The sequence below is a fragment of the Coregonus clupeaformis genome, unplaced genomic scaffold (assembly GCF_020615455.1).
Source record: "Coregonus clupeaformis isolate EN_2021a unplaced genomic scaffold, ASM2061545v1 scaf0055, whole genome shotgun sequence".
Classification (NCBI taxonomy): domain Eukaryota; kingdom Metazoa; phylum Chordata; class Actinopteri; order Salmoniformes; family Salmonidae; genus Coregonus; species Coregonus clupeaformis.
In genome coordinates, this window is record NW_025533510.1 from 669,516 (window position 1) to 681,585 (window position 12,070).

General features: G+C 50.5%; 1 protein-coding gene across 1 annotated transcript in view; it reads right to left on the reverse strand.

Annotated features, from left to right (window-relative positions):
- Nucleotides 1-5,311: 5,311 nt before the first annotated feature.
- Nucleotides 5,312-12,070, reverse strand: part of LOC121556439 (protein LYRIC) — a 34,532-nt gene continuing 27,773 nt past the window's right edge. Inside the window, exon 7 of the mRNA XM_041870343.2 lies at nucleotides 5,312-5,399. The gene's annotated coding sequence lies outside the window, so the exon portion shown is untranslated. The remainder of the gene's footprint in view (nucleotides 5,400-12,070) is intronic.

A 12,070-nucleotide genomic window follows, 5' to 3' on the forward strand; every position in this document is an offset into this window, starting at 1 on the left:
TGGCTACTCACTGAACTATAAAGATCAGCTGGCTACTCACTGAACTATAAAGATCAGCTGGCTACTCACTGAACTATAAAGATCAGCTGGCTACTCACTGAACTGTAAAGATCAGCTGGCTACTCACTGAACTATAAAGATCAGCTGGCTACTCACTGAACTATAAAGATCAGCTGGCTACTCACTGAACTATAAAGATCAGCTGGCTACTCACTGAACTATAAAGATCAGCTGGCTACTCACTGAACTATAAAGATCAGCTGGCTACTCACTGAACTATAAAGATCAGCTGGCTACTCACTGAACTATAAAGATCAGCTGGCTACTCACTGAACTATAAAGATCAGCTGGCTACTCACTGAACTATAAAGATCAGCTGGCTACTCACTGAACTATAAAGATCAGCTGGCTACTCACTGAACTATAAAGATCAGCTGGCTACTCACTGAACTATAAAGATCAGCTGGCTACTCACTGAAATATAAAGATCAGCTGGCTACTCACTGAACTATAAAGATCAGCTGGCTACTCACTGAACTATAAAGATCAGCTGGCTACTCACTGAACTATAAAGATCAGCTGGCTACTCACTGAACTATAAAGATCAGCTGGCTACTCACTGAACTATAAAGATCAGCTGGCTACTCACTGAACTATAAAGATCAGCTGGCTACTCACTGAACTATAAAGATCAGCTGGCTACTCACTGAACTATAAAGATCAGCTGGCTACTCACTGAACTATAAAGATCAGCTGGCTACTCACTGAACTATAAAGATCAGCTGGCTACTCACTGAACTATAAAGATCAGCTGGCTACTCACTGAACTATAAAGATCAGCTGGCTACTCACTGAACTATAAAGATCAGCTGGCTACTCACTGAACTATAAAGATCAGCTGGCTACTCACTGAACTATAAAGATCAGCTGGCTACTCACTGAACTATAAAGATCAGCTGGCTACTCACTGAACTATAAAGATCAGCTGGCTACTCACTGAACTATAAAGATCAGCTGGCTACTCACTGAACTATAAAGATCAGCTGGCTACTCACTGAACTATAAAGATCAGCTGGCTACTCACTGAACTATAAAGATCAGCTGGCTACTCACTGAACTATAAAGATCAGCTGGCTACTCACTGAACTATAAAGATCAGCTGGCTACTCACTGAACTATAAAGATCAGTTGGCTACTCACTAGCACGTGGGCTTGTGCTTGAGAGATTGTTTGAGACCCGTGTTCATTTTCTATAATGCCTTCTACAAGAAGTTAGTCATTATTAGTGGATGTGCATTATGCATGGTTCTGGTTAAATTAGTAACAAAAGCGTATTTTCAGACAAAGCAACATCAGTGAAAAAGCAGGTTAAACTATTTTGATAAAATAATTTAATTAGTTACATTACATTTTAGTCATTTAGCAGACGCTCTTATCCAGAGCGACTTACAGTTAGTGAGTGCATACATAATTTTTTATACTGGCCCCCCATGGGAATCGAACCCACAACCCTGGCGTTGCAAACGCCATGCTCTACCAACTGAGCTACATCCCTGCCGGTCATTCCCTCCCCTACCCTGGACGACGCTGAGCCAATTGTGCGCCGCCCCATGGGTCTCCCGGTCGCGGCCGGCTACGACAGAGCCTGGATTCTAACCAGGATCTCTAGTGGCACAGCTAGCACTGCAATGCAGTGCCTTAGACCACTGCGCCACTCGGGTCTTATGGTTGTGGAAGGCTTCGATCTAGCCTAGGTATAATTTTACATTAGATTATTACTGACTGACTGAACTGTATTTTACCTTCAATTGTACAACAAGGAGAAAACATTTCATCTGTATATATTGCGAATCGGCCATAAGCCCTAGTATGTATACATTAAATGATGTGAATGTGTTGAATTGGTGTCTAATCAGAAATGGGTCATAGTTGCAGTAAAACATTTTGGGTTTTATTTATTTTTATTTCAACAAACATAGAAAAGTCATTGCATTTCTTCATAGACAAAATCATTATTGAAAATCCTAAAACTCAAGGTATAAATACATGATTTAATCATCTTTTAAAGGTTAATGATCAACAGAGAGAGACAGTCTACAGAGAACTATGGGCTGTAAAACACTGAACCACCGAGCTAAGAGCCTCCATTCAGCAATGGTCTTCTTTACACACTCAAAAGCTACCAATAATACAGTCCATTTGATTTCAGCTAAAGCGTAGCCAGGCTGTCAGCCCTCAATCTTCAAGTCCTTCCTCCCATCCAAGCCCAGTCCTTCCTCCCATCCAAGGCCAGTCCTTCCTCCCATCCAAGCCCAGTCCTTCCTCCCATCCAAGGCCAGTCCTTCCTCCCATCCAAGGCCAGTCCTTCCTCCCATCCAAGCCCAGTCCTTCCTCCCATCCAAGCCCAGTCCTTCCTCCCATCCAAGGCCAGTCCTTCCTCCCATCCAAGCCCAGTCCTTCCTCCCATCCAAGCCCAGTCCTTCCTCCCATCCAAGCCCAGTCCTTCCTCCCATCCAAGGCCAGTCCTTCCTCCCATCCAAGCCCAGTCCTTCCTCCCATCCAAGCCCAGTCCTTCCTCCCATCCAAGGCCAGTCCTTCCTCCCATCCAAGCCCAGTCCTTCCTCCCATCCAAGCCCAGTCCTTCCTCCCATCCAAGCCCAGTCCTTCCTCCCATCCAAGGCCAGTCCTTCCTCCCATCCAAGCCCAGTCCTTCCTCCCATCCAAGCCCAGTCCTTCCTCCCATCCAAGGCCAGTCCTTCCTCCCATCCAAGCCCAGTCCTTCCTCCCATCCAAGGCCTTCCTCCCATCCAAGCCCAGTCCTTCCTCCCATCCAAGGCCAGTCCTTCCTCCCATCCAAGGCCAGTCCTTCCTCCCATCCAAGCCCAGTCCTTCCTCCCATCCAAGCCCAGTCCTTCCTCCCATCCAAGCCCAGTCCTTCCTCCCATCCAAGCCCAGTCCTTCCTCCCATCCAAGCCCAGTCCTTCCTCCCATCCAAGCCCAGTCCTTCCTCCCATCCAAGCCCAGTCCTTCCTCCCATCCAAGGCCTTCCTCCCATCCAAGGCCAGTCCTTCCTCCCATCCAAGGCCAGTCCTTCCTCCCATCCAAGCCCAGTCCTTCCTCCCATCCAAGGCCAGTCCTTCCTCCCATCCAAGCCCAGTCCTTCCTCCCATCCAAGCCCAGTCCTTCCTCCCATCCAAGGCCAGTCCTTCCTCCCATCCAAGCCCAGTCCTTCCTCCCATCCAAGGCCAGTCCTTCCTCCCATCCAAGCCCAGTCCTTCCTCCCATCCAAGCCCAGTCCTTCCTCCCATCCAAGCCCAGTCCTTCCTCCCATCCAAGCCCAGTCCTTCCTCCCATCCAAGGCCAGTCCTTCCTCCCATCCAAGCCCAGTCCTTCCTCCCATCCAAGCCCAGTCCTTCCTCCCATCCAAGCCCAGTCCTTCCTCCCATCCAAGCCCAGTCCTTCCTCCCATCCAAGCCCAGTCCTTCCTCCCATCCAAGCCCAGTCCTTCCTCCCATCCAAGGCTATATACAGTACCACTAATCAGAAGTACTAACCTGCCCATTCTTTAATCATACTGTATGAGGATGGTTGTCAGTCATATTTTTTAAAACCGGATGCGGTAACTCCCCAGTCCTTGATCTGAACACTATCAAAAAGGAGATGTAAAGAAATGCACATACTAATTTACTACAGGTTAAGGCAATATAATTCAATTCCTGATACCGTTTAAAATGACTGACATGGAATTAAAGCCATTCTACACGCCGTCTCCTCTTCAGTACCTCCCCTCCCTCATCATCACATTGACCTCCATCTAAAATCACAACCAGGAATTACACCTTCACATTCTGCTAAACGGTCTTCTTGAAAAATAATCATGAAAAGACAAAGATAATGCATAGGATCCAGCCTGCACAGTGCAATCAATTCCAGAAAAATTACACATTAGAAAAAGCCCTTGTATTCTGTACATATGGCACGGCTTTGTTCACCAGAGGTTGGAAGAAAAGACTGGTTAAGAACCCAATGGAGCCCAATACTCCTGGTCCCTACTGGTGTCTGATAACCAATGGGAGCCCAATACTCCTGGTCCCTACTTGTGTCTGATAACCAATGGGAGCCCAATACTCCTGGTCCCTACTGGTGTCTGATAACCAATGGAGCCCAATACTTCTGGTCTCTGCTGGTGTCTGATAAACCCCACAGAAGAAGAGAGCGCTAGCTAGCTAGAACACCAGTAGACAGTGTCCTTACATTTTACATTTGTGTCATTTAGCAGACGCTCTTATCCAGAGCGACTTACAAATTGGAGCGACTTCCTTCACTCCTGCCGGCCGAGTACAGCTTTCCCGCAGTTCTGTTAAGGTTACGGTGAGGGCAGGTGCTCGGCAGGCAGGGGCGAAGGACACAGTGTGCTAGCTAGCTAGGACTCTGGTACACAGGTGGGGTGACACGGTGTGCAATCAATCCACCAGTACAAAAGTGCCACAACAGAACAGCAAAAGTAAACTGAGAAAGTTTGTAAAATAAATTCCACATTTGGGTTATTAATCAAACATAGAACTTCAAAAAGACGAAAATAATAATGTACATAGGCTGATATGACCAGACCCCAGCTAAATGAGCTGGTCACCAGACCCCAGCTAAATGAGCTGGTCACCAGACCCCAGCTAAATGAGCTGGTCACCAGACCCCAGCTAAATGAGCTGGTCACCAGACCCCAGCTAAATGAGCTGGTCACCAGACCCCAGCTAAATGAGCTGGTCACCAGACCCCAGCTAAATGAGCTGGTCACCAGACCCCAGCTAAATGAGCTGGTCACCAGACCCCAGCTAAATGAGCTGGTCACCAGACCCCAGCTAAATGAGCTGGTCACCAGACCCCAGCTAAATGAGCTGGTCACCAGACCCCAGCTAAATGAGCTGGTCACCAGACCCCAGCTAAATGAGCTGGTCACCAGACCCCAGCTAAATGAGCTGGTCACCAGACCCCAGCTAAATGAGCTGGTCACCAGACCCCAGCTAAATGAGCTGGTCACCAGACCCCAGCTAAATGAGCTGGTCACCAGACCCCAGCTAAATGAGCTGGTCACCAGACCCCAGCTAAATGAGCTGGTCACCAGACCCCAGCTAAATGAGCTGGTCACCAGACCCCAGCTAAATGAGCTGGTCACCAGACCCCAGCTAAATGAGCTGGTCACCAGACCCCAGCTAAATGAGCTGGTCTCTTTCTCTTTTTTGGATATTGAAACCTATTCTGTATAAAATAATGATTGCATTTATAACACATTGAACATTCCTTTTGCATATAATTCATATGGGTCTTGTTTCTCTACTTAATGTCTCTTTCCTTCTTCTTCTGGGACGGCTTGGGAACGTCAAAGCTCGGGTCGGATATTTCTGAAGAGAAACAGAAAGAAGAAAAAAGAAAACACAAAGACATGACATGTGTCCTGGAAATACATCTTCAATGACTTATGGGAGATCTTTGGAAGGCAAGTCTACAGTAGTGACACCACACATTGTAAGAAAATAGTTTGGCTTCACAATGAGTGATCTGAACAACCAAAACGAAACAGGTTGGGTTTTAGGAGGGGTTCTGAAAGACACTCATGGGGGTGTCCACTGGAGGTTGACTAGCAACAACAACTGGGCCCTAAAAGACACCCACCATGAGACCCACCATGAGACCCACCATGAGACCCACCATGACACCCACCATGAGACCCACTAAATTTACCCAAGAAGAGTCAAACTAAATTAAAACCCACCAAACTGAAAGACAGAAATCAAACCACAAAGTGGAGCAAAATGAAAACAGGGAAGATCAGATGAAGGATATAAAAAAGTGAAATAGGGAGAGACAACTAAAGGTGTTGATCCTCCACATCTCTCAAGACAACTGGAGCACTGGGCCAGCCGCTCCTAAATATCACCTGGGCCAGCCGCTCCTAAATATCACCTGGGCCAGCCGCTCCTAAATATCACCTGGGCCAGCCGCTCCTAAATACCACCTGGGCCAGCCGCTCCTAAATACCACCTGGGCCAGCCGCTCCTAAATATCACCTGGGCCAGCCGCTCCTAAATATCACCTGGGCCAGCCGCTCCTAAATATCACCTGGGCCAGCCGCTCCTAAATATCACCTGGGCCAGCCGCTCCTAAATATCACCTGGGCCAGCCGCTCCTAAATATCACCTGGGCCAGCCGCTCCTAAATATCACCTGGGCCAGCCGCTCTAAATATCACCTGGGCCAGCCGCTCCTAAATATCACCTGGGCCAGCCGCTCCCTAAATATCACCTGGGCCAGCCGCTCCTAAATACCACCTGGGCCAGCCGCTCCTAAATATCACCTGGGCCAGCCGCTCCTAAATATCACCTGGGCCAGCCGCTCCCTAAATATCACCTGGGCCAGCCGCTGCTAAATATCACCTGGGCCAGCCGCTCCTAAATACCACCTGGGCCAGCCGCTCCTAAATATCACCTGGGCCAGCCGCTCCTAAATATCACCTGGGCCAGCCGCTCCTAAATATCACCTGGGCCAGCCGCTCCTAAATACCACCTGGGCCAGCCGCTCCTAAATATCACCTGGGCCAGCCGCTCCTAAATATCACCTGGGCCAGCCGCTCCTAAATATCACCTGGGCCAGCACAGGTGTGACACATACTGACTAACACCAAATCAGTGAGCCCCATGTGCTAACATCCAACCTCGAAATATAAACGGAAAAACCAAAGCCTGTAACAGTAGTAATGATTTGGCTAAATATCTTTAAATGGACAATTCTGTGAACTGTCTTGTGTAAGTTTTAAATTGACACACTACCTGTTAGCAGAGATGTCAGCTAGAGATGACGTGCTGGAGCTTGCTGGGATTTGTAGTTTTGCATGTCTACTTTCATGCTAATTAACCTTTTCAAATCAGAGAGTAAATACAGCTGAATATATTGATAAAAGTCACCTTGTCCGAGAGAGATTTACATGGTTATCAAAACGTCATGCCAGGGTAAAACTACACAAAACACAGCCCTTATTTTAAGTGTTTCTAAAATCTCCTATGGGAAAACTGAATGGTGGAAAAATGATTGGAACCATTTCCCTGTTTGACTGCTAGGTTTTATGGGTATTATGACACGTCCACTGTGGGGCTCTATTCAGCTCTGCAGGTGCGGCTCCCTTGCACACTCTTAATAAATGTCATTCAACCGCTGAAAACCATCCCACTTGCTGGCCAACAGATTTTCTTGTTGAGTTTTAATTCAATAGTGTTTTCAGTACATTTATCTGAAGCCATCCCTTTAAATACGGTGTACCATTTTGTTAGAATGTTGTCGACAGACTCATTAGAATATATTGTGAGAACGGGTTCAGAATATTAGGGATCAATGAAAGAAAGCCATCTAAAGTATTCACCTCCTTGGCATTTTTCCTATTATGTTGCCTTACAACCTGGAATTAAAATGGATTTTTTGGGGGTTTGTATCATTTGATTTACACAACATGTCTACCACTTTGAAGATGCAAAATATGTTTTCTTGTGGTGTCCCCCAGTGGGTTAGGTTTAGGTGTCCCCAGGCGGGTTAGGTTTAGGTGTCCTCCAGTGGGTTAGGTTTAGGTGTCCCCAGGCGGGTTAGGTTTAGGTGTCCCCAGGCGGGTTAGGTTTAGGTGTCCCCAGGTGGGTTAGGTTTAGGTGTCCCCAGGTGGGTTAGGTTTAGGTGTCCCCAGGCGGGTTAGGTTTAGGTGTCCCCAGGCGGGTTAGATTTAGGTGTCCTCCAGTGGGTTAGGTTTAGGTGTCCTCCAGTGGGTTAGGTTTAGGTGTCCCCAGTGGGTTAGGTTTAGGTGTCCCCAGGCGGGTTAGGTTTAGGTGTCCCCAGGCAGGTTAGGTTTAGGTGTCCCCAGGCGGGTTAGGTTTAGGTGTCCCCAGGCGGGTTAGGTTTAGGTGTCCCCAGGTGGGTTATGGGTTAGGGTTAAGCCCAGTAGCTTACCTTAGGACAGGGGTCTCCCCAGGTGGGTTAGGACAGGGGTCTCCCCAGGTGGGTTAGGACATGGGGTCTCCCCAGGTGGGTTAGGACATGGGGTCTCCCCAGGTGGGTTAGGACAGGGGTCTCTCCAGGTGGGTTATGGGTTAGGACAGGGGTCTCCCCAGGTGGGTTAGGACAGGGGTCTCCCCAGGTGGGTTATGGGTTAGGACAGGGGTCTCCCCAGGTGGGTTAGGACAGGGGTCTCCCCAGGTGGGTTAGGACAGGGGTCTCCCCAGGTGGGTTAGGACAGGGGTCTCCCCAGGTGGGTTATGGGTTAGGACAGGGGTCTCCCCAGGTGGGTTAGGACAGGGGTCTCCCCAGGTGGGTTAGGACAGGGGGTCTCCCCAGGTGGGTTAGGACAGGGGTCTCCCCAGGTGGGTTAGGACAGGGGTCTCCCCAGGTGGGTTAGGACAGGGGGTCTCCCCAGGTGGGTTAGGACAGGGGTCTCCCCAGGTGGGTTAGGACAGGGGTCTCCCCAGGTGGGTTAGGACAGGGGTCTCCCCAGGTGGGTTAGGACAGGGGTCTCCCCAGGTGGGTTAGGACAGGGGGTCTCCCCAGGTGGGTTAGGACAGGGATTTCCCCAGGTGGGTTTGCCCAAGAACCCCCGCCCAGGCAAATCGGCGACCCCATAATATTTTATGTTAGCAACAACGGTCACGTCTTCTCTTATTTTAAAATGAATAGATTTGGTCGAGTTTGATTATTGTGACCTCCCCAAAGTTCATTGGAAGAGGAAGTGTAAACTAACAGTCTATTAGCTAGAAAGACATCCTTGCAGCGTTGAGAAAATGTTGCTGTATTGTAAAGCATATTTTCTGCAATTCCATTTTTTTCCATTGAGCTGGGAGAACATTTTGTAATTTTGAACCTAATTTAGACAGTTTGGCTTAGAGCGGAGAGACAATTTTCCCTTTTTAAAACACATTTCCTGCAATTCTATGCATTTTGCCATGTTTGCCATGTTTGCCATGTTTGCCATGTTTGCCATGTTTGCCATGGCTAATGCTGTGTTCCTCTGCTCAAACATCAAACAAAATTAAAAATAGGCATGTGCCCTGAATGCCCGGTTTTGGTAAATTTCGATTCTCCCTAACTGATGGTATTATTTAAAAATATATATAGTTCAATATCTTTTCTGCATGTTTTCTATCTGGTTTTGGTTGTTTAAGTTGACACTGAAACATTTCTTCCCGAAAATCACCACTTAGACGGCCCGCCTAAGGACTTCCTGTAATTTCCTCCAAGGCTGCAGAGGGTAGTGCGTACGGCCCAGTACATCACTGGGGCAAAGCTCCCTGACATCCAGGATCCAGTAAGCATTTCCCTGTAATTTCCTCCATATTAAAGGGATAGTTCACTGCAGGGATTTGATAGTTGGAGATTTTGGCCATGAAGCCATTGCCCTACTTCCCCAGAGTCGGATGAACAGGAACAGCTAGCATGCCAACTGTTCCTGTAGACTTCCAGTCATTGCGCTAACGCTAGTTAGCATTGGCTCGTGAAACCTAACCCTTCATACTGGACGCAGAGACATACAATGGTATCCGCAATGGTATTCTGTTGCAGCTAGCGATATTCATAAAATAATTATTTTTCAGGTCCATTTGTGGACCCCCTGCAGTATCTCGGACCCAAGTTTGAAAACCCTGGTTTAGTGGTAAGGGTAAGGTGTCCCCAGGGGGGTAAGGGTAAGGTGTCCCCAGGGGAGTTAGGGTAAGGGTTAGGTGTCCCCAGGGGGGTTAGGGTAAGGGTTAGGTGTCCCCAGGGGAGTTAGGGTAAGGGTTAGGTGTCCCCAGGGGGGTTAGGGTAAGGGTTAGGTGTCCCCAGGGGGGTTAGGGTAAGGGTAAGGTGTCCCCAGGGGGGTTAGGGTAAGGGTTAGGTGTCCCCAGGGGGGTTAGGGTTAGGGTAAGGTGTCCCCAGGGGGGTAAGGTGTCCCCAGGGGGGTTAGGGTAAGGTGTCCCCAGGGGGGTTAGGGTAAGGGTTAGGTGTCCCCAGGGGGTTAGGGTAAGGGTAAGGTGTCCCCAGGGGGTTAGGGTAAGGTGTCCCCAGGGGGGTTAGGGTAAGGGTAAGGTGTCCCCAGGGGGGTTAGGGTAAGGTGTCCCCAGGGGGGTTAGGGTTAGGGTAAGGTGTCCCCAGGGGGGTAAGGGTAAGGTGTCCCCAGGGGGTTAGGGTAAGGGTAAGGGTGTCCCCAGGGGGTTAGGGTAAGGGTAAGGTGTCCCCAGGGGGGTTAGGGTAAGGGTTAGGTGTCCCCAGGGGGTTAGGGGTAAGGGTTAGGTGTCCCCAGGGGGGTTAGGGTAAGGGTTAGGTGTCCCCAGGGGGGTTAGGGTAAGGGTAAGGTGTCCCCAGGGGGGTTAGGGTAAGGTGTCCCCAGGGGGGTTAGGGTAAGGGTAAGGTGTCCCCAGGGGGGTTAGGGTAAGGGTAAGGTGTCCCCAGGGGGTTAGGGTAAGGGTTAGGTGTCCCCAGGGGGGTTAGGGTAAGGGTTAGGTGTCCCCAGGGGGTTAGGTAAGGGTAAGGTGTCCCCAGGGGGTTAGGGTAAGGTGTCCCCAGGGGAGTTAGGGTAAGGGTAAGGTGTCCCCAGGGGGTTAGGGTTAGGGTAAGGTGTCCCCAGGGGGGTAAGGGTAAGGTGTCCCCAGGGGGTTAGGGTAAGGGTAAGGTGTCCCCAGGGGGGTTAGGGTAAGGGTAAGGTGTCCCCAGGGGGGTTAGGGTAAGGGTTAGGTGTCCCCAGGTGAGTTAGGGTAAGGGTTAGGTGTCCCCAGGTGAGTTAGGGTAAGGGTTAGGTGTCCCCAGGGGGGTTAGGGTAAGGGTTAGGTGTCCCCAGGGGGGTTAGGGTAAGGGTTAGGTGTCCCCAGGGGGGTTAGGGTAAGGTGTCCCCAGGGGGGTTAGGGTAAGGTGTCCCCAGGGGGGTTAGGGTAAGGGTAAGGTGTCCCCAGGGGGTTAGGGTAAGGGTTAGGTGTCCCCAGGGGTTAGGGCAAGGGTTAGGTGTCCCCAGGGGAGTTAGGGTAAGGGTTAGTGTCCCCAGGGGGGTTAGGGTAAGGGTTAGGTGTCCCCAGGGGTTAGGGTAAGGGTTAGGTGTCCCCAGGGGAGTTAGGGTAAGGGTTAGGTGTCCCCAGGGGTTAGGGTAAGGGGTTAGGTGTCCCCAGGGGGTTAGGGTAAGGGTTAGGTGTCCCCAGGGTTAGGGTAAGGGTTAGGTGTCCCCAGGGGGTTAGGGTAAGGGTTAGGTGTCCCCAGGGAGGGTTAGGGGTCCCAAAGGGTTAGGGTAGGTGTCCCCAGGGGGTTAGGGTAAGGGTTAGGTGTCCCCAGGGGAGTTAGGGTAAGGGTTAGGTGTCCCCAGGGGAGTTAGGGTAAGGGTTAGGTGTCCCCAGGGGGTTAGGGTAAGGGTTAGGTGTCCCCAGGGGGGTTAGGGTAAGGGTTAGGTGTCCCCAGGGGAGTTAGGGGTAAGGGTTAGGTGTCCCCAGGGGAGTTAGGGTAAGGGTAAGGTGTCCCCAGGGGGGTTAGGGTTAGGGTTAGGTGTCCCCAGGGGGTTAGGGTAAGGGTTAGGTGTCCCCAGGTGAGTTAGGGTAAGGGTTAGGTGTCCCCAGGGGGGTTAGGGTAAGGGTTAGGTGTCCCCAGGGGGGTTAGGGTAAGGGTTAGGTGTCCCCAGGGAGTTAGGGTAAGGGTTAGGTGTCCCCAGGGGAGTTAGGGTAAGGGTTAGGTGTCCCCAGGGGGTTAGGGTAAGGGTTAGGTGTCCCCAGGGGGTTAGGGTAAGGGTTAGGTGTCCCCAGGGGGTTAGGGGTAAGGGTTAGGTGTCCCCAGGGGAGTTAGGGTAAGGGTAAGGTGTCCCCAGGGGGGTTAGGGTAAGGGTTAGGTGTCCCCAGGGGGGTTAGGGTTAGGGTAAGGTGTCCCCAGGGGGGTAAGGGTTAGGTGTCCCCAGGGGAGTTAGGGTAGGGTTAGGTGTCCCCAGGGGGTTAGGGGTAAGGGTTAGGTGTCCCCAGGGGAGTTAGGGTAAGGGTTAGGTGTCCCCAGGGGAGTTAGGGTAAGGGTTAGGTGTCCCCAGGGGGGTTAGGGTAGGGTTA